Source organism: Pararge aegeria, chromosome 13 (assembly GCF_905163445.1).
Source record: "Pararge aegeria chromosome 13, ilParAegt1.1, whole genome shotgun sequence".
NCBI classification, from domain to species: Eukaryota; Metazoa; Arthropoda; class Insecta; order Lepidoptera; family Nymphalidae; genus Pararge; species Pararge aegeria.
The window spans coordinates 9944037-9970791 of NC_053192.1; the positions used below are offsets into that span (position 1 = coordinate 9944037).

The following is a 26755-nucleotide window of genomic DNA, read 5'->3' on the forward strand; positions in this document are numbered from 1 at the left end:
TTCTTTAAAATTAAATTATATTTATTGTAGAACGTTGTATAAGTAAATTATTTCAGAAGTAGTTTGGTATTTTATTATGTCATATAATATTAATTTTATTTTGGGTCCATGTTCTGCAGTTTTCAGTTGCAAATGTATGCTAAAAAAGACATAAAATAGTAAGATAAGACCAGTTCAGAGCATCAGTTCATTCTGGTGCGCTGTTGCATTTTTCATTCGCACCTTGTCAAACACATTTTTAAATTTTAAAACTTGAAGTGGATAAATCTCGAAACCTCATGAATTACAATGAAACGTGAATGGTATAAATTATTCGCACAATGGTTCAATTGACGAAAGACGCAATAAAGAGCTCCTTTCAGAAAATATTAATTTGGAATAAATTATCTGAAAGAGAATAAAAAGAAGGGATAAAAGGCGTCCCTCGTTTCTTATCTTGGGGGAAACGTTTGAGTTCGAGGGCATCTCCGCTTCCAGTGCAAAGTTATTGAATTGTTTTGAAATGGCTATAAGCTTATTTGATGTTACAAAGGAATATCTTTAGATATAAAAGACTCTCGTATATTATCAGAATGAATGGATGTAATAAATACCAAATGTATAATAATTTATGTAATGCTATTATGATTGGGGAAATAAAAAATCTAAATTTGTTGTCTAACGTATTTAAAGTGATTTAATATTGATAAAGTGGTTTGAATTAATACATACTAATGTTTTTTTTGTTGGAAATGTCCTTATCGATACAATATAAAAAGGTGAATAAATTTAAAAACGATTAAATTTGCCGATTCTCGAATTAATTTGCAATATACGCATAATTGAGCTATGATGACCATTCTATTTACTCGTAAATTCGGCTAAAAGTTATTTTATCAGCGCATCAATGATTGCTCAATATTCTGCAGCCACAGCGTAATTACAAAATATTAGTTATATTTAAATGGTAATCAATTAATTTATTATGACTTGATTATCACAACGAGACAGAATATTTGCTGATCGGATTATGTCTGTATTAATTACCTACTGTGGATGTCAGTAAATGGTTGTTGCTGCCGATTAAATAAATATATCTTTCAAACGTTGTAGCAATTGCGTCCCGTTTCTATAATTTTATTATAAAAAGTATAAAATAAATGAAATATTTAATTAAAAAAACTATTATAAACATTTTTCGCACGTAAAACAAGTCAAATTTATAAAGGGGGATAAATTTCGATAGTTTCGATTCGAAAAATTTGCTATAAAACGGCCTTTAGATCTTGACATTGCTGCACTCGAACAGACAAACTATATAGTTTTATAATATTTGTATAATGTATTACATAAATAGTTATATAACAAACAGGTCGTAATAAGAGCTTTGAGTATTTTTATATGTAGCAAATAGTCTTTTTTTTTCTCCGGTGAGTAAAGGACTAAATACACATTTTTTTATGTAGAAATGTGTATGTTGTATACAGAATACCGCTATGATGTTATGACATGGTCTGCTAAAGCCGCTCACTCCGAATCTCAGTCTTTTAACGTTTCAGTAAATAACGATTAAAACAACCGGTCGATAGGGTTTAATTTGGTTGCATAAGTATAGCTTTACAAAAAGTATTTATCTCAATATGAATCGAAATCATTTTTGCAAAAAGGTTACTCAAGAAATTCACAAAACGATTTTACAATATTTAAAATTCGAGCTTCGCGCTGCCGGAAATTTACGGCGGAACGTTGTGAAAATAGTAAAATACTGTTGCCTTTTTCGCATTGATACGAAAATTGAAAATTTCTATGGGAAATATGAAACGATAGAATTTTGTACTGGGTAAACCTCAAAAAACGTTTTATATTATAAATTGCACGCAGCAAATATTTGATGTTGTGTATACCCAAAAAAATTGTTTCAGAATTTATTGATTTCCAGCTTACACACTTTCCTATAGATGGACTGGGGATGCTGATTTAGCGTTTAGACCCTTTAAACTGCTCTAAAGTGGTTTCGCGGGTTTTAACGGTTATAAACACATGCCTATGAGTTACGGTTAACTACCGTGACCCATGGTTAAACGTACTCTCCAAACTATGGGGTGGGCAGTAAGTATCCCGATAGCATTTCTTTTAACTCCTGGTGGTACTAAGAAATAGTTTTTGGAAAAACAATACCTAACCTTTGTTGGTCTGACCCGGAAACCATAATCGAATCATTGTAACTAATAGTAAGTTTTATTAATACTACTACATAATTATTTTGTATACATAAATAAAATCATGCAGGCAAAATACAAAATTAATAACTTGATGAAATTACTGAGCATATTAAATTACACTAAAGCGTATGATTAAAAGGATTAAATTTAAGCAACAAAACCAACTGCGTTAAAGCTAGTTGTACGAGTATAATTAAACTGCACATATACGAAAACATTATCGCTTGCGCGATCCGAAGGGCAGTATTAATATTTTAACACCAATTAAGCCTTACTTAACGCGATGTGGATTGCTTCCGGCATTGATTACGCAGATTGGTATCGCCCGGGTACCTTCGCCCTGTTAATGGTGCTATAAAAATGCTTATCGATTTGATTTACCAGTGTACGCTAAGTGCGTCAACGCATTATTGTATGCTCTTTGTAATTAATTAGTCTAGCCTTAAATATGGGTTAGGTATTTTTTTATAATATCTTTACTGTCTGTTTACTGACTATTTTATAATATAGACTAAAGTTATATATGTAATTATAATATGATGTATATAACACGTAAAAATTACTGTTCACAAATCAACTTCAGAATCTGATTTCACATTTTTCAGTATAGTGGTTGTTTATTAATTAGAGAAGATATTAATTTTATTTTTATAAAATTTGTTAAAGATTGCTGTACTCATTGAGTTGTTAGATACCTGATGGATTGTGGATCTCAAAGAAAAGCGCATCTTGTAGGTCGCAAGACGTATTGCCACAGATAACAAGAACGTTAGCCGCAGAGAGATGAGATGAGAATCTGGTAAGCGGGGCAGGTATCGTCTTATAGATACATTTGTCCCGTTTACCGTGTAGAGCTTTTAGTCTCAGTGCTAAATAATTAAGCGACATATTATTATAACACCGCGGTTAGAGATCGTTATTAATCATTTTGTATTCATTATCTATTGTAATAAAAAAATATATAACTGACGCGTAATTATTTAAAAAAAAAAAAACTCCTTCCTTGACTCTCACTTTTAAAGTTTTGCGAATAAAAGTAGGTAGGTAGGTATGTCGTGTTACAAGTTTCTGTTGCTCCTTAATTTTAACCTTTAAAACTTTAATAGATTTTTGGAGAAAACTACGATGAGCTAAAGGGACGGAAGTCTTCAAATAAGTAAGAACTTACAAACGAATGACTTGGTAAGTCCAACGTATGTGAACAATAAAACTGCATTTTCTCAAGGTGAGCGTCTGAAAGGCCTTAAAGCCTTGAGGGATACCAATTTATATTGCAAACAATTTTCTAAGTTGTAAATTAGTGTCCTCGATTGCGGAGGTATGTAACGACATGATTTGTTAACCGCACGCTTGCGGACTGACAAAAGTAATTAACACTTACGATACACTAGAGCAGCGCTTACGGCACCGACCCTCGGGGCCGATCTAATAAGGGAGAGGGCCCGTGATAACGATCGGAGCCGTTTCAGCAACCATTAAATTTTCCTGCCTCTTTTACTCGTTTTATAAAACACTTTTTAAGTGTATTATTTTTTATCTTCAAAATGATGGTAGCATTTATATGTAAAGGTAACCGTCATTGAATTAGTATTTAGTGGCTTGAATAGAACTTTTCGGCAGGGTAGCGATTAAAGCGCTCAAATATTCCTGTTGTAAAACTGTTGTGGAATATTAAAAAAAAACTATTAACAACAAAGAATAACTTTAATAGTTTTAAAGGCCTCGAATCCCGCACAAAATGCAATAGTATCCGTAAAAATATTTGGTTCATTGTACTGTACGAACAACAACAATAACCGAAAATGTGAATCAAAAGCTTTTGTTTCACTCGTACAATATATTTATGTTTCGCGTAAATAGGCTATTATGGATATGGATCTATGACGGATAATTTTGTTGGGTAAACTGTGAGCAACGCAAACAGGGGTGCAGCGGGAATGGGGGGAAAATGGGAGTCAAATAACAACCGCGGGATTTATTTCGAACCTCATTCAATTTGCGGTGAGCGTATTGTTAAATTATATTTTCGTATCAGACACATTTCACGAGTGCGGGATTTTATGTTTTTAACATTTAATTAATCCTGAAGTGGAATTTCACGCTATATAAATATTCAATTCGTTCATCGAAATTTCATAGGGTTGTCGAATGCGAATTAAATGGAGAAAGTGTGATGCGGAAAATGTGACTTCAAAATGTATGAGGACATTCCCCGAGGCGACAGCGGGAAGGCCTCACGGGACATATTAATGAACGTGTGACTTGCGATCGTGCTTTTAGAATTATAATGAGCCTCGACTTTAAAGTAGCCTCGGAATATAGATAGTGTACTGTACTCAACAATCGGACCAAAAGTCTGTAATAACGAAAGTTCATAGACAAATATTTGCAGAATCTACACAACAATAGGGTGAGCACGCAAAATGGAGGTGGTTTTAAATTCAAAATCTCAAACCTTTGTGTAGCTAGCAGTGCTCGCGCTAAGCGCACTGCACTGAGAAGTCGCAATCAGGATTTGTGACAAAGAAACCGAGGAGGGGCGGAAATACGGGGAGCGTCAACAACACAAAGAGATGCTTACCTTTGGATTTCTGCGAAGCTATCTTTCAACAAGTTATATTGAAATGTTATGTAGAATATCGAATAAATAAGATTTGTATTTTCACCTACAATTTAATTCAGTTTCATTACTTTACTGAGAATATATATACTTTGTAATTTATTGAATTAAAATCATAATAGAATCATGAACTCTCTCTGAAGCAAGTCGAAGTTACATAGAGTCAAATTTATTTTTTTGCAAAATAGTTACACTATTATTCAAGTGTCTCTATGGAACTAAAACGTAAGAATATCACTAGACTCTACCGGTTGTTTAAATAATAGAACTCTCCAGAAGTTTTAATCGTCAGAAAACTACGAACATTAAAAAAATATTTGTGTGATAGACCAATGGGAGCTACGAATGCGGGGAGATGCAGTAGTCGACGATGCAGCGCAAGGTGACATAAAATTTTCAACGACTGCGTCAAGTATCTGCCGACATTATCTAACCGTTTGCAAGTGCTCCACCGCTTCTCATATCTTTTGAATAAAAATTCGCAAGTGTAATATTGTTCCCGCTAGCTTATGCACCACTTTTAACAGATTGTTCATATATGTACCCAACATTTTGCAGCGTCGGGAATCTTAAATAACATCGTGAAAATATGTAGGGTACTTTGAAGTTTAATAAAAATATGAGCGTCGTAACAATAATAAAAAGTGAGCTCAACAAGCTGACAATTTAATGCCGTAAAATTGTAATTTCCTCGCGGCCCGTAAAAAAGTAAAAAAGAGGATAATGGGTGCAAAAAGAGTGAGTGAACGTAAATATAGCGACGAAATACGAGTGCCGAGACAAATAGAAGGCCAAAAGCGGGAAGGGGCGGTCACTGACAATCTCATTACAGATATGAATACATAATGAGTTAGCATTAAGCCTCTCCTGTGCACGAGGCGGGCCGGAGCGTCGCCTTTGTTGATGTTGTATACTGCGTTGGGATTACAAGCGCCGCAAGCCCAATTTATTCAGCTAATCGAGCTTACCTTGTTTGCCGTAAATTAATTAACTTTAGGTCAACTTGTGCATATGACATTCACAGTTCTACAGCATGCACCTACTTAGCATTGAATGGATTATATTTACAAGAGCTCCGGGCTTCATTTTACATAGATTTACATATTTGTACACGTTTTTATACAACTTACAAGCAGCTCCCGGTGTCTTCATGTCCAGTGTCACACAACAACAGTGCAATTATTCCAAGTTTTATTTAAAATTCTACACAAAATATAACTCGACCCACGGTGTCGTATCGCCTGCCCGCACTATTACTTACTTCGTTTATTCCTTTCTTAGTATCGTGGATGTTATGATATAAATACCGTTTTTTTTGTATGTTAACTTTTCATATCCGCCGTATTTAATTTTAATTTATCACGAGGGCTTAATATAACCAATGACAACCGAAACGTCTAGATATAGTGAAACATTTATAAGACAAAATGTGACTACAATAACACTTTTTTGGGAAATACTTTTTAGGATCATGATATACAAAGATTGCTCGGGTCCGATTTCACCGTTGAAACCAAAAAAGCATGCTAAACTCAGTTACCCGTTAACGGTGTTCTGGGACTTACAACCCTCGTATTTTTTTAACCAGTAAACCAGTATATTTCCCCATGGGTGCAGTTTTAACATTTGAAAGTATAGCAAAACGTGGTTTTATTAAAGTTGGTTGGTTGGTTCAAAATACCCTTAAGTCAAGTGAAATAACTTATAGAAAAAAAAATTACGTGATCAGTCGTCTACCGTTTAGTCTAAATATACGAAATATATATTTAACAGCCATGCTTGTTAAAATAATGTGGCACGCAAAGTGAGCACGTGACGACAGCCAGATGGACGAGTTCAAATCCCGAGAACGCGCGCGAGAGTTGCCAACTCAACTGACCTGTTTATACCCGATGCACTTGACAGCGTCGATCAAGCTATGGACTACGAACTGCAACTGACTATCGGAGGCATGCCGACGGATCGAATATATTATATTTGACTCCATAATACAAATATTTTTAATCAACTACAATTTTTATGATAAAATAATTCGCATGATCGATCAATCGAAAGGTAGGTCTAGAGAAATAAATACATTTTTTTTAAATATAATTTCATTGCTATCCTGTTTAATAATTTTAGTTAATCCAATAGCTTTTCGTTTTATTAAGACATCTTTATGCACACATTCAGGCTATTGCCGTTGGTTAAAACCCGTGTACTCGTTAACTTACATTAAATTTATTTCAACAATATTTTCTTGTAATAAATTGTATGTAAGGTTAACATAAAACCACTCTTATAGGTTCTGTGTTAACTGAAACATGAAGTTCTATACAATAAAAATAGCTACTTGTGGTTTAGAAACCGCTTTGTAGCTTCAACCAGTGCAAAACTTCTGACTCTTAACGTAGTACCTGGGCCATATAATATCCCCGGTGCAGGTTGTGCAAACATGTAGCAGGTTAACTTCGAGCTATTTCGTTAACAAAGCGCCGCTACATAAGAGCTTCTGGTCAAAGAGAATGAGAATTTCGACGCGCGCTTTGTTCCCGAAATTGAATTGAATGTCATATAGAGCACATTGCGAATGCTCAAAGGGAGAGTAATTGCGATCTGGCAGCTCCATTTAGAATGAATTCGTACAAATCTGGCGATGAGAGGAGGCGGCATAGCGATGTGACGTTTGTAAGCAGTGCTCGCGTTGCAAATCTCGCGCCTATCCACTCGTGTCGCACTGCGCGACTTGGTCGTTTGCCAGCCGCTTTGTTTTATCGCCCTACAAAACTATTTGATATGCAGCCATTGTTTACATTTAATGATACAGAAAAATCTAAACATATTTCAATGTGTTGCGGCGGAGATGTAGAGCTAATACAATTGAGACAATTTTGTAGGTGAATTTATTGTTTTGTTTAAATGTGTACATTAAATGTTGCTCTGATCTGGTCTATTGATTAGATTATGGTATCTTGACACTTTATAGAGCTACATAAATACATACTTATTCTAAGAAATAGTGTGTAAAGTTAACGTTTCAGTACTAACTATCTAAGTTTTAAAATACAAAGCTCAAACCAATGAAAGACAAATTTTTGTTATTAAATACTGAACTCAGAATAAAAAAAACATTGTTCTGAGATTCTGAATATCAATTTACAGACACTAAGCGAGAAAATACGCCATAACTTGGAGAAACATTACGAATCATTATTTAATGTGCTTCAGACTCCCTAATAAAATTATAACGCCGTATAAAGGGCACAACAAACCAAAAGAGATAAAGAGAGTACGTAATAAAAACAGTTCAATTTTAGGGGTATTTTGTCGAGGTTATATCCATAAACTGAGCAGAGCAAGAGTGGGGGTGCCACCCGTCACCCATCCACCCCCAGAGCGTTCGCGGAGTAATGAATAAACTCGCTAAACACAATTTCACGATGAGAGTAATCGGCCCACGCTTTAAAATAACAGAAGTGATTTTCAGTTAGAGAGCAGCTTGAACAGAAATCTTATTTTAACCCCTTACATAATAGTTGAAAAAAAATTAGAAACGAGAATCTTCCGACTTGTTGGTAATCCGCTAAAAAGGATGTTGGATAGAACCCGTTTTTTATATTTAGGTTGATAGATATATCGACACATATATATATAATGAATCTATGAACTAATAAGTTTCGCACAGGTTAAATAGTTTCAACCAATACAACAGATTCGGTGTTTTTTTTGTATCCACATTCTATGTTCGACCATTTCAATGTTGATTTCCGTAATTTTTTAATCATCCGTTAGCGAATAACCACAAACCAACCAACCAAAAATACCTTTCAAATAGGCAAATTAATTAAAACTTCTTTAAAAGGGGTAGGTTTCAACAATATACCTTCAATTAATTACACTAAATAACTCTGACTATTTTTTTTAAGACATTTTAATTGAATTTTAATCTTTCAGATAAAAACGTATGAATAAAAAATGCACCCGTATTTCATTTTGCAAATAAAAAAAATGTGTACATTATTCTACTTGTCAAGCCACACAGACACGTCGAACTAAGAACAATCTGTCATTTTTGGGTAGGGGGTTAAAAAAAATGGACTGCTACAAAGTGAAAATTGATATTGTAGACGGGCAAAAATTTGATAAGACGCGCGCTTTAAAATACGCTTGAGAAGACGACAGCATTTTAATTCAACTTAAAGTTTCGATTGTTAAGGTCCTAAGAAACTTGTTGCACTCACTATTCTATTAAGTTGAACATAACAGAGTATCGATCTTGGTGAAGGAGCTTTAGTACTTTCTCCTACAATAGTCGTTTATAGAATATTTCGGCCTTTCTCTTGTTTACGACTGAATTGCTCTATAAATATGATATCAAGTTGTTACATTGAAGCAAACATAAAGAAAATGTATTTATGTCGAATGCTATTGTAAATGTATTTGTGATACCGATTCGTTTATCTTTAAAAAGGTTAGCACGGGGGAGAAAATCTCGAAAATATCCGGGCGTAGAGTAAACTTGAACATTCTGCAAAACATGAGAACAGTAAAGCGCTGTAGAACAAAGGTATTAAAGCGAATTTTCAAGCTCGTTCTTGTGGAATATAGTGAAAAGCGACGCAATGGCTCCGCTAACTCATTTTGTTTGTTCTCTCTGTATAAAAATGTAGTTTGTTTCGGAGCGCTTGTTGAGGGCCGAGGGGCTGCTGAATTTGGTTTATTTTATTGCGGTCATAATGGGTAACTCGAGCCGCATAATCAAATTACCTGAATGTAATTTTTTAACATTGTTTTATGTTTACTCTAAAGTAATGTAATACATAGTTATCATAAACATTATCATAATGTCGTCATGCTGAGTACAGGTCTTTCATTCCATAGGCCAGACGAATATAGAGCTAGGGCCTACCACGCTTTGCCAAACCAGGTTGGCAGGTTAAGGTATGTGTTAGAAACCATGACCGGGCCTGCATAATTCTTGGGGCGGATTTCTCCTCCTCTAAGGTAATACAAAACGCAGACTTTCTGAGAATCGCCTCAGCTCATTGATAGATAGGTTTTTAATCAACAAAGTTGTCCTGTCTAAACAATGGTACACCATTCTTAGGTAATATTAATAACAAAAAATGAAAATTAGAATCTTAAAATAATATTATAGTCAACAAATCGCCTCGGGGAGAACACCCGCTGTTGAGTCTCTAGTTTTAAAATAAATTTACATAGTAACGTGAGCTGAAAATAAAGAGGGAGAACTAAGCGAAACGGCGAAGAGCAATGAGGCGATGCATAAAGTCGCTTCGAGACAAAGTATAAAACAACAAAGTGGTCGACGCATCTAGCTCGACGGCATAAAGAGGGGAATAATCCGACAACGTACGCTAAAGTGCCGAGAACAGTGCTTTAGGATACACATAAAATAATGATTTGTCTTCTCGAGCAATATTCGTTCGTAATTTATGGCATAACTAAACAGTTTTAAAATCTTGCAATAAAAAAATATCGTTAGACTTAGGACTTTATCGCTAGAGAGGCTAATTGATAATAGGGCTCTGAACCTCCTTCGAGAAGCTTGTAAGAAGAGTAGTGTAAATTGAAAATGTCAATGTCAATGATGGAGAATCAGGCCCCCTGAGGTAGCGGCAATTCTATCAAAGTGGTGGTTAAAGAATATTAATGATTGAATGATAATGAGTTAAAAGAATAACTTCGTTTTATTAAGAGTTTACCTAGGACAAAGATAAATGCTTTATACATTTGGCGTGACTTTTAGGAAGATCCAGATGTGTATACAATAACTGTGCCCATATCAGAAGAAATGATTAATCTCAGAGAAAGAAAAGAAAAAAAAAGGCTTACCGCTGCTTTTTGCAGTAATTTTTAAAGATAGTTTTATATTACAAACTCTGAGGTCTCTAAAATAAGGATAATTCTAAAACATGACTGTCAACCATGTTAAATACAATAATACTGCTTTAGTGGTAGAAAGTACCTTATACTTTAGTTTTTTTACCCTAAGAAAGTACCTTAAGTTTTTCAACGAATCCACTTTTACTATCTCTGTGCATGAACTTTTGTTGGTAGTATATATATAAATTACTAAGTAAATATTCTGTGATAACAGACGGTTGTGTTTTATTCAAGTCCAAGTTATTAAAACTACAACTATTAACAGATGATGTCGGATTTACATATAAATTCCGTAGCTCATTATATTAAGATCTCGTGTAGTAAGTAGATTCAAGAATGTGTACATGATTTGTATAGATAGAGATATACGGCTTTAAAAAAGCGTGTTAGTGTAATTGATCCACGATGGCGTCGCAAGAAATTGCATGCGATTTAGTAGTGACGGGGTCCGGTTAATAAGATAAACATGAGGCGAGGACAAAAACCGCTTTAATGAGATCGAGAGAATGTACATTGGTGATATTACACGAGCTCGAGTCTCCGTTGAACCGGTCAACTAACCGGTTTCACTCACTCCATTAAAGTTCTAATTTAATCTCTTTAACGTGTTTTGCATTCTAATCGAATTAGAACGAACAATAAATAGCTGTAATTATTAAATAATTACTCTTTTATAATCACTTAAACTATTTTATAATTACTAAAACTAGAAATAAATAATATCTACAACATTTTTTACTGGGTGCCAAGTAAAATAAAGAATGTTAATATTTTTTTATATAGTAGCAAGGAAAGTTAACTAGTCATTTTCCACATTTTACTCGGCATCGACAAAAGTTGTCAAAGTCGGTTCTTTTGTCAAAAAATTTTTTCACGCTTTCCAGTGGGTAGGTTTGCAATCATATTTAAGTTTTATTAGCCGAATGTCAACTGCTCATAATGCTAAATTACTTTTCCCGGTTTCTGTAAATATTAATATAAATGCCTCACTTCATCATCAGTTTCACTTGACCAAATAGTGCTAAAGCTCCCAAACTCAAATTGCTATAGGTGCCCCTATAATATTTAAAGTGTCCCTATAATATCCATCAATTTCTCCAGGATCCCTTCAACATAATCTTGACCTGATGAAAATGGGACCACATGGGAAGTGTCAAACAAAAATATTTTTTCAAATAGGTTTATAAATGACAGACCGATTACAACACACCATTCTTACGATTTTTTACATTTTAGAATGGAAAAACATTTTTTTCCCGCAAGATCAGAATCAAACAAGTGTAAAATAATCTGCTCTTGACAATTTCTTACATTACGTTGTAACCTTCTTCTACACCTGCCCGCGTAAATTTAATTTTGTGATACATTAACGACATTCGTGACTACACGTAATAAATACTATAATTTTACGACTTTCGGAATAAATTATGACAAGTGCGGACAAAGTTGCACGATTAGGGATATCATTGTAAAGAACAATTATGTAATATTTACCTGAGTACGCTAAATAGATAAAAACTTTAAATGACCTTTGCAAAATTGTCTTAAGTGTCAAATAAATTGTAACAGTTTATGTTTTTGTATAGAAAACTATAATTTCAGTTTCTGGTTCATTCTTTAGTAAGTTTATATGACAATTAAAGAATTAGTCAATAATAAATTGACGAGTACCAATTCAAATGTTAAGAAAAGGAGTATAAAAATATATTAAAATGTAGTCATGAAAATTTCATGTTTATTATGACAAATATAGATCGCGTTAAATGTCTGTTTGTCAATGTGTTGTCAAGATTACATTTATCCTGCTCATGTATATTTATGACGTTTCATATAGACCTTCGAAAAAAGCGTGAGATTATTTATACTACTTTCGTGACACTACTGTGACAAGTTAATGTTGTATGTTTATTATGTCAGACAAGTAACCAGATTCCAACAAGCGAAGAAAACATGAAAATTTAAGCGGAGCGACATTGCAACTTAATTGGCATTTTGGCTATTTTACTTTTTAAATGAAAACCGCCGTGAATTATCTATTCGGTCTACGAAAACTACTCTCGAACCTTTCTGTACATACACAAAAACTTTATAGTAAATTCAATGATAAAATCTAAGCGCCTCTCAAACCAGTAAGAATATTATAAACATTTTTTGACATCCGCCAGCTTTGTGTAAAACATTCAGTTTTCCGCCTAGACAGAATAATTAAGAAGCTTTTTGTTAAATAAAATAAGCGCTAGTTACTAGTCCATTAAGCTAAACATCTAAAGGCAAAATGTAAGAATCATTCTCGGCGGGATCGAGCAATTAATCCTAAAACCACAAGCTCAAACGAATCCGTCTTGCTTGTAATACGGCGAATCTCCAGCGAGCGGGAAGCGGTTCAACGTATATTTAAACACCTGTCACCCCTTATCTCACTCTCTCTATACAGATCGTCTAACTTAGATTACTTTGTAATAATTCTGTGAAGTTTCGCCCCAGACAGAATATATAAATTGGTCTTTGTCACAAGTTTGCGTAATATTAATGGATTATAACAGTACAATTTATAGACTGCTTGAGTGGACCACTTTGTCATGTTGTTTTCTTACACTTTGTCTTTCAATATCACCGCTACCGAAGCTTTACCATATTTTTCTAGACAGTATAGCTGAATGGCTATTACATATATTGTATATGAATGGCTAATGGATAAATGGCATGTTTATATTACTTTTTAAACAAATATATCAACGTATCGGACCACCATATATTTTATAAGATATTATCTTAAAGCTTTGTTCTGCTCTACAATTATATTAAAAATAAAGGCAATAAATTAAGCAAATTGGTATACAAGAATTTACGGAGCTTTCGGTTCGATTCATTAATAATTATGAGAAGAGAAACAAAGTGATCATCTCTTGAAAATGAAAACAAAGAAATCAGCGATCCAGCTCGGAGTAAAAGTAATTAATTAAGTTCGAAACAATCGCGTACAACTTTGCACTCATCTCGAAAACAATGGTATACAAAATACCTTTACAAGATTTTACGTCGGTTTATGGGACTACGAAGGTATTTTGATGTGTGCTTATTTTATTTAGAACTTTTAGACAATATTTTAATATTACAATCAATTAGCATTTCATTGGTTTTATTATTTCATACAAACATATTAAAGTAAACTAGATCAGGTTTAGTAGTACCTCAGAAACTATTTGAAATTTTATCATGAGTCATAAGCGTCACATATATCTTATTATATTTTATATATTGTGTAGGACAATATTAACACATTCCAGAACTATCCCGGTTAACCGGGACATAATATGCCAAACACATTGTAAATAGTTTGGGCTAGAATAAATTAGAAGCGTTATGTGAATCGCGGCGAGAACGGTGAGTCCGTATTTAAAGCATTACGGGGAACTTTGTGGTAGTATAATTGCGGCCAGGCCTTAAACGCTCACACGCTCATGCAAGAATGGCTATTTAGCTTTGATATTTACTAAGTGTTTAATGTTAGTGATCATACCTTACCATACCTTACTTTCAGAGCATAGTAGTTTTATTGGTAGTGTTACTTGAATAAGTTTTGTATTGGTTGGTAACGTGAGTAACATTTTAAATCCGTTTCTGCTTCTAGTACGTATGTATTTTCAGGCTTTTAAGATATTAAAAAAAATTCGCTTGCATTTCTTCTGATTTCAAACCACTGTGGCAACGTGCTGTGATACAAAGACGGTTCGTCAAAGGAGCGTAATTATCCGTAGGCGGGCGAGTGTTAGCACTCAACGCTGAGGTCGAGATATCTTGTCGGATCAGCAGCTCACTCTGTGCTTTGCGATTCCGTTTGTCACTGCGCCCGGCTGCGGTGTGAGCTCTCGCTCTGATAAACGCATGTCAACGTGCTTTGACTACAAATAGCTTTTAACCAAAGCTGCAATCTGATAGCATAGATCTGAAACTGAACACGTATACTCTAACCCTGACAGTGGGGCGTTGCAATGTTAATATAAATTTATTATATCGATATTTATCGCGCAATTAGGTTAAACACTTAAATTAAATGAAAAAAAAAACATGACTGTTGGGTGGTCATTACGATATTAAGTTAGCATATATTAGGTTTATAAGATTATTTTTAACATAATATATATCTACAAGATAATTAAGTTTGAAACACTACAATGAAATCAAAAGACAGAGACTGCGCTTCCACTATACATATTTAGTTGTTTTTTAAGTACGATTCAGAGAGGTTAATTTTTCACGGTCCACCAACCAACAACTACCTAATAATAATTAAGTTCTAGGCAATAAAAAAGGGTGTATACAATAAGGCGACACAAAGAGTTCACAAGTTAGGTCTTATTCGTGTCGACCTGGTTAGCACGACGATAATACGGATCTTCGAAGTTTGCAAGCGGGTAAGCCTGTGGACCGTGAAGGAGTGAGTGGGGGTGGAAAAGACTTGTTATTACACCCTCTCACCTACGCAAGGGGTTTCTGCTCTGAGCCGTACTGTCGCACAAGATTAAGTCGCTCCTCGCTTTGCTGTTAACGCTTTGGCTTTTAGAGACTGAATAGCGTCAAGTTCGCTCCTTTTTCCGTTCGCCGACTTTGATATTTCGAAATCGCTTGTTTGCAAACTCTTGCTTACTTCGTGGAAAGTCGTGAAAAAATAGATTACTGCATAGCTATAAATTAAACAGCAATTGAAAAAAAGTAACTATCGTTTAATATCCGAGTTGAAAGCTTATTTATATCATGAGAGTATACTGATGAATCCTCATTTTTAAAATAATTTTGTTCCGATATTTTGGTTATAAATAAAAGTGCTAAAGAGGAGATAAGACGGAAACGAAATAAGTTTAACGGAACGGGAGAAAGCATTATCATTGGCTGCTCGCGAGGAACAAAGAAAATGGTAGAGAGCGAACGTACGACAGTACTTTATAGGCGCGTAAATATGTTTTATATCCTTCCAGTGTCTGTTATACACTGGCGCGCCGCCGACCCCCTTCCCTTCCATCGTGCCGACCACCCAACCACCCTCGCCCGGAGGGTTGCCTCGCTCTCGGAAATGCCGAGCTTTAATAAAACATATATTTTTCCGAGCGAGGAAAATACTGGGGAAACTCGCAATTTGTTCTTTCACTTTATGCTCGTTTACAAGACAAAAGTGGAACATTTCAGAAACATTATGTTAATCACGTAGTTATGTATATTGTGTACATAGTGTTGATATAATTCGCAAAATTTATTTTATGTTTCACATCGAGCTTTTGATATATTTTTGTTCAGCTAACCAGCTTTGGTTCAGAGATTGAGTACGGATTGCAGATGGCAACCGCGATAAATCGTAAAATGTTGATAGTCGTCGTGTGGGGTTTAGGTGGTGCAACAATGTAACTTGTAGGCGGTAGCGCCAGATAGTACCGCGATGACCCTTATCTCACGACACACGCGGTTGAGTGTGTGGACGATTTATTGCGGCTTGTGCCGGTGAGCCGCAGAATCAACCCCCGACTTTAACGCTAATTATAACACGCCCTCGCTACTTTATTGCTTGTCCTACACACTGGTATTCCACAAATGAGGTTAGTAATAATTGATATCAGCAAATATTTTAACGCTCACTAAAATATCTTATTGAGTTTGAAATAAGTATTCTATGGAACGTATTATGTATAGAATGTCAGTCGTAGAGATATGAAAACGACACAATAACACTTTTATTTTTATGATACTTAAACAAAAACACTTTTAGATAAGAATTAGATATATTATGTTATATTTATTTATTTTTTAATCTTAGGGTTTATTTTTATCTCAATTTTCTATATGGGTATGAGTCCCACTTGAAATAAAATTTTATTTTTTGTTTGGTATTAAAATAAGAATATTTCTTGTTAAGTTAAAAAAATAAATTTGATTCATAACTCCATTAGTATTCCGTATTTTCACAATCCCAACTAAACAAAAGAAAACTTAATAGCTTTTGAAGAAGCGAAATTGTTATCCAAAAAAATAAATAAAGAAGAACCAATTAAGATAATGTTAGAAACAAATTTATGTTCCAAGTTCGCAGAAATGATTAAATTATTTTCTTATTGCCTCGCGTATAATAAAGAATCTTAAACGGTGGTTGGTCGAGAGAGTTCTATGGAAAAGATTGGGGGCGAGTTGAAGTGAAACCGCAAGCTTCCACACCGCACCGCTCCATAAAATATTACACTAAATGAAAGAAGCTCTTTCAATTAACCGAGCCAGGTTTGCGTAAGGTAAATCCTGCCAAGAGGCGCCCGCTAGTGCAGCGTTGGGAAATATTTCTTTCGCAGCGATTTCACTTTAAAACTGCCGGTTTATTTTATTTTCACAAAAACGTTAAAACGAAAATAAGCGGCAATATCGTTATGAAATAAATTGTTATAACATCGAATGAAAAGCGAAAGTGGGTATTAATATCCCTTTTACAAGCAAGAATTCTTATTGGAATGATGAACAAACATCGTCACTATTTATCTATTATATATATATGTTTAAAAATTAATTTAATTAAAACGTAGTTTTGTGAATTATTAATTGATTTTTGAAATCTGTATCTTGGATTGAATAGTACTTTTTGTTTCCAAAAATACGTACGTATTGTTGATTGTAATTTTTTTTTAAATTTTGGCAAAGAGCGCATAGAAACTTCTAATGAAACCAATTATCAATGAAAATTACAAATCATAATTCGCGTGCTGACCTAAATCGTAGTGTTTTTCAAAGATTACTTGATATTGATTGTCATTTAGCACAACAGGAACGGTGACTTTAAGACCCTAGGAACGCCACTGATGTCATGGAATTACGGAAAGTAGCGCCTGCTTCTTTCCAATATTTCCAAATTTCTTCGGCCAGATTCTCCCCCGTTTTTTCGATGATACATCGCCTCTCATTGGTACGTAACCGAATAAGAATATATCAGCATCACAACGCGTAGCATATGAAAGGAGAATTGATGGCGGCAGTCTATCGGTATTCATGTTGTGGTTAATGCGCCAGATTGTGTTCACCTCGCGCCGCCCTCGCTAATCGACTAGAAGTGATATACCTGATTCATGGTTCGGGCTGGGTAAGGGTAACGTACGTTTTTACCTTTTATGTAATGCTTATTTAGCCCAATTTATCTCGGAGACTGCTTCTCTCGTTATAGTATTATTAAGATATCATTTCATCTGTTTCTTGATGTAAATTTCACTTAAACTTGTTAAAAGTAATTTAGATATTGAATTATCCCGTAAGAACCTTTAGTGATACTAGAATAAAATATCCTATGTCCGCCTTAACGATGCGAGCTATTTTTAAAGATGCAAAAAGTTGTCAAGAAGGGTACTATAAAAAAGTTTTTTTTAAATTACGGAAACTTTACCAGTATGCTTTTTCTTACAAAAAAATTGTTTTCAAGATCGATGTAGTGGTTTAGCTGTAACCATAAGACTAAATCTCATATTTATAATATTGGTAGTTACGGAAGCGTGGTTTTGTGATTTTGGTTTTTAAAATATGTAATGCCAAAACATGATTTTCTACTAAAAGGTCTTTATTTCTATTTTATGTATCATTTCATTCATTTCAGTTCTATCATTTCATAATGAAATGTCTATCTACTATATGTAATGAAACCATAAAACTTGTTTCATAACAATTCAGTGAGTTAAATTGTTTTCATATAGCCGCTACTCAAAAAGCATTTGTTATACAAACAATTTAATTAAAACTACATTTGTAACGATATCGATCTTTTAATTTATTATATCAGTCATGTTGTTCTTTCAAGCACGTTGTAAAACTTTTTATCTCGGCTTATAAATCAGGCCTGTCTACCTGTTTCGACTTTTGGTCGCCGGTTATGATTTTTAGCGAACGGAACTTTGGATCTTTAGATGGGCGTGTTTTTCATAATCTATACTTATAATAAAATAAAACTGTAAGTGGAAGATTTCTGTACATTTAGTATATTTTGAAAATTTTGATCGGGGGATGCTTTATAATCGATACTGAGTCCAAAACAGATTTTTATTTAATTTTTGTCTGTCTGTCTGTCCGGGCATCACGTGAAAACTACTGAACGGATTTAAATACATCATGGTATAGTGGTAGCTAATATCCCAGGTCAATATATAGGCTACTTTTTATCCCCATCAACAATAGGTTTCCTCCGGGAAATGGGATGAAAGTTTTCACCAATTTTACTTCATATCTCCGTTAAATTTGCACCGATTTTAATAATTCTTTTTTTATTTGACAGTGTGTACTACCAAATATGTATTGTCTAATTTTAATGAAGATCTGATGAATATTGTCGGATATCAAGGCCATAATTCTTCACAGATAACAGCAAGGTTTTGGAATGTAGTCTAAATGTTAATTTTAATCCAAAGAATTCAGTTATCCTATATGAAAAATGAAAACGTGAAACAGTAAAAAACAACCAAACATACAAACTTTCTCGTTTGTATAATTTTAATAATGTTATTATTAACTGCTGCAAAAAAAAACCACAACATATCAAATTCCACAAATATTATATCTCTTTATAGCTAATGCCTGTAACTTCGTTATATAAAGGTACAAAGGTTTTGTTTTTTTAATTCCCCCGGGATGTCTCCTCGGTGCTTTCACGGAATAAAAGTATCCTATGTCCATGTCCCGGATGCAAGCTCAGTTTAGCTGTTGGGTCGTGACTGGTGGTGCATAAAAAATAAATAACTGAACAGACACACTTTCCCATTTATATTATAGCATGGATGACTGTATTGCTCTAAAATAAGTTTTCTTCTAGCAATAATATTGCGATACATTTCTGTTATAGCTGTTAAACAAGTCTGCGAATCGGACAAGACAAAGTTGTGGTCGAGATTAAATTTACTCTGCTGTCTAGCTATTAGTTATAACTTTGGATAAGTTACGCGGGCGTAGCGACGCCTATTTCCTTGTTATCCCTGTTTCTATTAAAGCAGTATCAAGTTAACTGAGTGGGCAAGTTTTCTGATAGTTAACGTGTTTATGAAATATATTTTGCATTAGGGCATGTTTGTTTACACCTCGTGTCAGTTTTTATTGATATTCATTTGATTTTATACAAAATCTTGTCGTAAATCTGTACCTAACAGTATAGTATTAACTGTTAGTAGAGGATTAATAATAAAATTTAATTTAATTGACAGTTTATTTTTATTTTTATTTTTACATCCTATATTGTTACGCTTAGTTGTAACTAGTAATCAAATCGTACATATACGATAAATTTTCACAGAAACTACCACCGGTTAAGCATAGGATTCGATAAAATTCAAGTACACAATATATATTCAGTTAAACAATAACTATCCGATAGTTAAAGCTACGTTGCTCTCCGTGACATAGAGCGATAGCAAACTCCCATGTTTATTAATATCTCCTGAGGATAGGTCTACTATAGTTATATACTGAATACCTGATATAGGTCAACGTGGCTAAACCATGGAATTAATTAATATCGCATCGTCATCATCACTCTAACATATTAAGACCCACGTTAATAAACCGACATTGAGCAGAGATCGAGTGCTTGAGAATCTGTTCTTAGCTCAGTGTCAGATTATTTATACGAGCTTAATACGGATTAAAAACGTATAGTAACCACCAGTTATTATTTATAGTAGACCTACTGTCGCCCGCGGCTTCGTTAGTGTTTTTTGGTTTTTCATGAATCCTGCGGGAACCGTATATTTTCTCGGGATAAAAGCCAAAAGCAGCCCATGTGTTAAACCAGAGTATAATCTATCTCCATTCCAATATTCAGACAAATTGGTTCTGTTATTTTGCGTGAAAGAGTAACAAACATCCATCTATCCGTACAAACTTTCGCATTTATAATATTAAGAGATAATTAATAAAAACTAAAATAGTAGTAGGATGGACACATGTCTGCGAGAGTATATGTATATACAAGGTAATAAAATTAATGTTGACGACGTAGAAGCAATAACATTGCATTGTTACGGATAGATCGCAAATTCCCAGTGGACTGTTTGGTTAGACAGGCGTTCATTACAAGTTGCCGAGTCTCATCTGCTAAGCTAATAACTGAGCTCACTCTCAGCACTGGCTAGCTAGTTTGTTCCAGCAATTTACAACTATGAGTAAGGGTGGAATAGTTCAATTTGGTACCTGGTTATGAGAATATTATACATTGTTAGAATAAACCAGCGGTAGAAGTTTCATAAATTTTCAGTTTTTATTACTGATAAATACCAAACAGGTCTACTTCCTGTTTGGTACCTATTTAATTTTTTTAATTGTTGGAAGTTAAAACTTTTTAGTCGGAATAGCGATCAAAAGATTATAGTAATAATTTGTATTGTTATTCGATCCATATTATTTTAACTTAAATAATACATTGACATCTCATAAATAATATACCAAATATAGCATAAAACAAGAATATTAAATTTTAATTTTATTGGCAAATAAAAGCAATAAACGCATTGCCAAACGTTATGAATTCATGGTCGTCCATTCACAATTCGCACATCTCGTTAACAACATAATGAACGCAAATTTCATTCGAAACCACATACTAAAGTGTATGACCCGGCACAAGCGTGGCTCTGGCAAGTCAAATAAATTAATGTTAAGCTCAAACTGACGTTTGCAACGGAACCTGGAAAGCGTCTACGTAATTACCCAAACGCGAACGGATTTGCATATCAAAGTGGAAGCATAATTGAAGCCGGAGTGTAAATAGCCCAAGCTGAATCGGATCGAGTTAGTGGCGCTCTCCGGCTAAGTGTAGCCAGCACTATAAATGCTACCTCGCTTGGGACTCATCGCATAAACCGAGCACTTGAAAATAAGATTACTGGATAAAAGGAAATGTTCAGTAATAAGGATTTGGAAAGTATTCCAGCTGACCGAGATTTAACCGATCATTTGGTTCAGACATTATGAAATCATTTTTATGATAGCGAAGTATCTATATAGACCTTATTTAAGAACGCTGCGAATTTCAGTTGGAATGACAATATTAACATTGATTCTTGTGTTGGTTGCTGACCAAAATATCTCAACACAGAGATTCATAAGCGACACATTATAATAATACCAAAACCTAATATAAAATACTTATATTATTGACATATTTACTTACTAAAAAAGGCTATGGCGAGATTCTTTTCTATTTTTGCAGTCGAAGCAATGTCATGGTGCTATACAATGGTCACGAGGACATTATCATAACTTCGTGACCGTTTTGACGTTATTTCACTTTGTAAGAATTGTTTTAACGTTAGATCAGATTCTTTGCATGTGGCATGATCTGCAACTTGTAAGCTTGCTGCCATAAATCGTCCTACTTTACGAGGCACATGAACACATGCAACGTTTTTATGTTCTTCGTATATCAAGCTCTAACACGCTATTAGGATTTTGCCATTTATTTTCAACTAAATTTAGAGATATTGAGACGGAATATTTAGGTTAGTTGTCAGGTTTAATATTCTTTACAGAATTTTAATCACTTTATTAAAATTTTCGTTTAAATTGAGACAAAAAAGAGTAAATTTAATCTTACAAATTAGAGCGAACGTACACGATTAGAAAAAAAGTACTCTTTGAGCAATCCAAATAAATTATATTCAAATCTGCACTAAACTTTAATCTGTTTACAAACATTTGGTTTAAGTCTATGTAAACGAAATAAGGCAAATAACAGTGAAACAAACCTGGAGAAGTATTAACTTAGTAGGAAACTTCATTAAGAAAAATAAATACCTATAAAAATAAATGTACTCTCTAAGAATCGTGTTGTGGAGTTCGTTAATACATTTATCTCTTTGATTTATGTGAAAGCTCTCTTACACTTCGGCCCCGAGCAACTTGAGGCCAAAGCGTTTCTACTACAGTCAACCTCTCCCGGGATAATTAAATTAATCGACACGGTCACAACATCGGATCCAACAATGATTGGCTCCTTAGATATCCATTTACCGGCATTATTGTTCCACTCAACTTTCCATTACATTATGTAGCTTTAATTACTGCCGATTCTTATTAAATTTAAATATAATAATATTAATCTCGAAGCATTTGATATGAGAGAGATGACGGCGTACACAAAAATTCTCAGGTAAATCTATGTGTTGGTTAGACCTTCTAAAAATGTTTAAAATATATCGAAACCACTGACGCAGTAAGTCACCCGAACAAATAGATTTTTATTATATATCGGAACAAAACCAACATTATGACAAAGGTTACTATGGGACACGATAGCCTTATTTTGAAGGATCTAGCGGAGGGGAATCCTGCTCGTAGCTTTAATTATTAAAATGCAAACTTATGCAAACTTCGTAGTTTTTGTCTTACCATGTCATTATCAACGTTTATCTTATAACACCAATCGACGTCCGTTAAGTAAATATTAAGATTATTTATTGTAAAATTCTTTATCTTGTAACTAAATTACCGTACGATTTAAAAAAATATGATAACAATAAAATTGCATAAAGTGAGACTAGTTTTGGTGATGGAGTTCTTAAAGGAAATCATCATTTCATGTTATCTTACATACTAATTTTTGTACACTCAGGTGTAATCGCCGTTTTAAATATCGATAGGTTTTATCTGTGTAATTAATGATGATACGTCAAAAGGGATAATCGAAATTTAAGCCGACTATATTTTATTCATGTTGCTGCTTGCTGTTGCTCATGCAACGTATTACAATTAGTAACTTAAGATATGAACCAGTATAAAAGCAAAATATGCGATTGAATAACAGTTCGGAACTTATAAAATGTCGCTTATAAGGATTTTAATTTTTTTATTAAATGTGATAGTTTTTTAATATTGGATTTTACGGTATTTACGGTATTACAACGTTTAAACAAAGAAACTATCATTCCTATGATAGAGTTTCTTTGTTACGTTACTTGTAGTTTCATTTACTATTGCATAGTGCCGCCCTTGCTAATATTTTAAGTGCCATTATAACTTTTCCAAATAAAGATTTATTTATTATTATTTACGCGATATTTAAAATTACCAACAAATACCGAATGGGCGCCTACTTTTTAACCAAAACTCTCCAGTCAAACTTATTTCAGCGAGAAACTGTCTTCAATAAATTTATTCCGAGAAACTGACTGCATAAACAAATTGCTCTTATGTTCAAAGCCGGTTGTTAAACTGGTTAAGTGAAATGAAGATATCCATTCAGTTTTTTTCAACCAAAACATTAAAGAGTTTACTCTAAATATAACTCTTGAAAAGAACTTACCTATTCAGTAAAATCATAAATACACATAGTAAGTCTATGTGGTATTTTTTGTACCCGCCAAGTCGATATAGGGTGGATTTTTATGGGAACGGTCAAGCACAATTGGATTAAAAGGGTCGCGATTGAGGCGAAATTGCCGCGTACGAACAATGCTATCAATCCAAGCGCTGGGATTTGAATGGCTTTCGTAATCATTTGACTCGTAGGTCTACTTTTTTCTTAGTAAAAAAAAGACTACCATTCTAAAAGGGGACATAATAAGGTACGTATCTTTTTTAAAGATATGTAGATGTGCAAATATACGCGGAGTGCATATGGACATCGGTGCATTAAAGTAACAATGATACTAAAGAATGCGTGTGAACAATGTTATCACATGCTTGGAATTTTATTGGCCTAAGTGTGTACTTCAATCTAATAACCAAGTATATCAATCTGAAGGATACCTATTTCATTATAGGCAGGTACTTGTTGAAAGTCCTAACGACAGTGGTACTTTAAACAAGTACATCTGATTCTTAAATTAATTTAATAATTCATTGTAATAGCCATGTGGTTATGTAGAATACGAGGCTTGATTTTTATGGGCGCTCAATCGATAAAATTTTCTGAGGGGCGTAATTGAGGTGTCTAAAATACCAGGTCATGTGGTATAGGTACCTATGTGCAGAGCCAAGCAAAAAGTGCCAGAAGTCCTTGTCAATACTGATAAAACATTTATTTACCAAACTCAATCGACACAAGGGAAATGATATTGCAGGGAGGGTTGTTAAAGGGCATCGGAGCGGTTAGACATAATTAGATTAAGAGAGACTCGTTTAAGGTCGAACGGAATTGTCGCTCGAGATGCTGTCGGCGTAATAAAGCCTTTGAGATTTGAATGGCTACTTAGATAATTGCCCTTTGGTTGAAATTAACACCGATTTATATTGTTACAATACGGACACAGTTTTTAAGTTATTTGCGTGGCAGTATCATTAATATTTTGACAGCAATGGAGTCAGGATAAGATTACAATAACTAATCCTTACGAATATAATAAATGGGAAAATGTTTGTTTGGTTTTCCTTCCTTCACGACTTAACTAAGCCAGCAACCAATCAACTTGATTTTGGGCATGGGGCGAACCCCAAAGAAAAAGACTGGGAGTATCATAGGCTATAGGCTTATATCCCAGGAAAACAAATGAGTCCTCCCACAGGATTTGTACAACAACTTACTCGATTTTTGGATACTTTGAGCTAGTTTTCGATATGTTCATATCGAAGGGGAATACAGTAGACTAGTCATTTTATGCATGGTTATTTGTAATACAATTACGTAAAAATTACAACTTGTATTTGACAAGTTTATTCACCGCTCATAAGATTTAGAAGTATGGCTGCAAATTGCAATGGAGCCAGCGCACAATACATAATTGGATTAAAAGGGGACGCGTTTCAGTCGCAATTACAAAGGGTTCGCGATTAAGCGCACGTTTCAAAATAAGACCTGGAATGATTTGTTTCATGTTTTAGTAATTACGTTTTTGTACAAAGTTAACATTATCGCACAGAATTTGCAGAATCAAAAAGGAATTTAGTATAATTATCTATTGATTCCCTGAAATTATTGAATTGGCGCTTATAGTACCGGCACGAGGGCCAGTCTTAGGTATAAAACTTGCTCTCTTCCTAACCATAGCCAAATTTTAACGTTCAGCCTGTTGAATTTCATTTCCAGAAAACAAACTTGCATTCCATTTTAGTTTAATACGATTAAATTCACTGGCCCTGGGTAATTTAGTGGCAACATTCGCTAAAAGATTATGTTTACACGGCAATGAATAAAATAGAAACGAGGATTTTAGTCATACATTAGAGCGGACGCAAAAGGCGAGCAATATAACGTACTTAATTACTTGCACTTCGCAACTGCGCCAATCTTGTAATTACGGAACAGAGCGACGGCGCGTAATCAGCACCCTTTGCTGCGTCGACACGGCAAAGCGCTCCCTACTACTCAACCGCTTTTAACTCGCATTTCACAACCTGTTGACGAGTTAGTTAAAGCTCTAACACTGCACAGCGCGCGCACAAAGCGGGTACTTACAGAGTCCATAACTACCATTACCTACTAACTGGTCCATAAGTATGTAATTATTCAAATTATGAGAAAACTGCGAAGGTTATCAGATTTTAATATTTAGTAGAAAAGGTAAAATTATAGACATTTTGCGACGGCTCTTATATACCTGCAGGTACAGAGTTAAGCATCTGAAATAAAAAATGCTTTGTTGCGTGTACTTTGCAAAGTGCTCTACTAGATACTCTTCGCAAAACTGCACCAGGGCTTGCAGATGATAGGCAGTACTGTGCAGATCCTAGATCCTATCTATGTCATTTCATCGTATAGAGGTAGCACGTTGTTACTTGACCAGCCCCTACTCCTCCTTAAAGACGTTTGCGGATGTAGCATTTACAATGTACAACCATATTTGCGCAGCCAATCTTGACATATTTCAGTCTGGCGAAGCTAGTTGCTACCTGTACCTAAACCTACTAATTGCGCTAGTGCCCAGAAGTTTGCAATTTCTGCGCAATTTTCAATTAGTGACTCAATTCTTTTTCAGCTTATCCATGAATGTCTTCTGTTGTGACTTTTAAAGGCACCTTGAATGTTTCATCGTTGGCGTAAGTAGGTCGTAATGATAAATACTAGCGCTATTTACTGAGAGTCGTCTGCAAGCCGCATAAGAGATAAACATTT

General features: G+C 34.3%; 1 protein-coding gene across 6 annotated transcripts in view; it reads right to left on the reverse strand.

The window, feature by feature from the left end:
* Nucleotides 1–26755, reverse strand: part of LOC120628766 (autism susceptibility gene 2 protein homolog) — a 90744-nt gene that overhangs the window by 24018 nt on the left and 39971 nt on the right. The window lies entirely within an intron of this gene.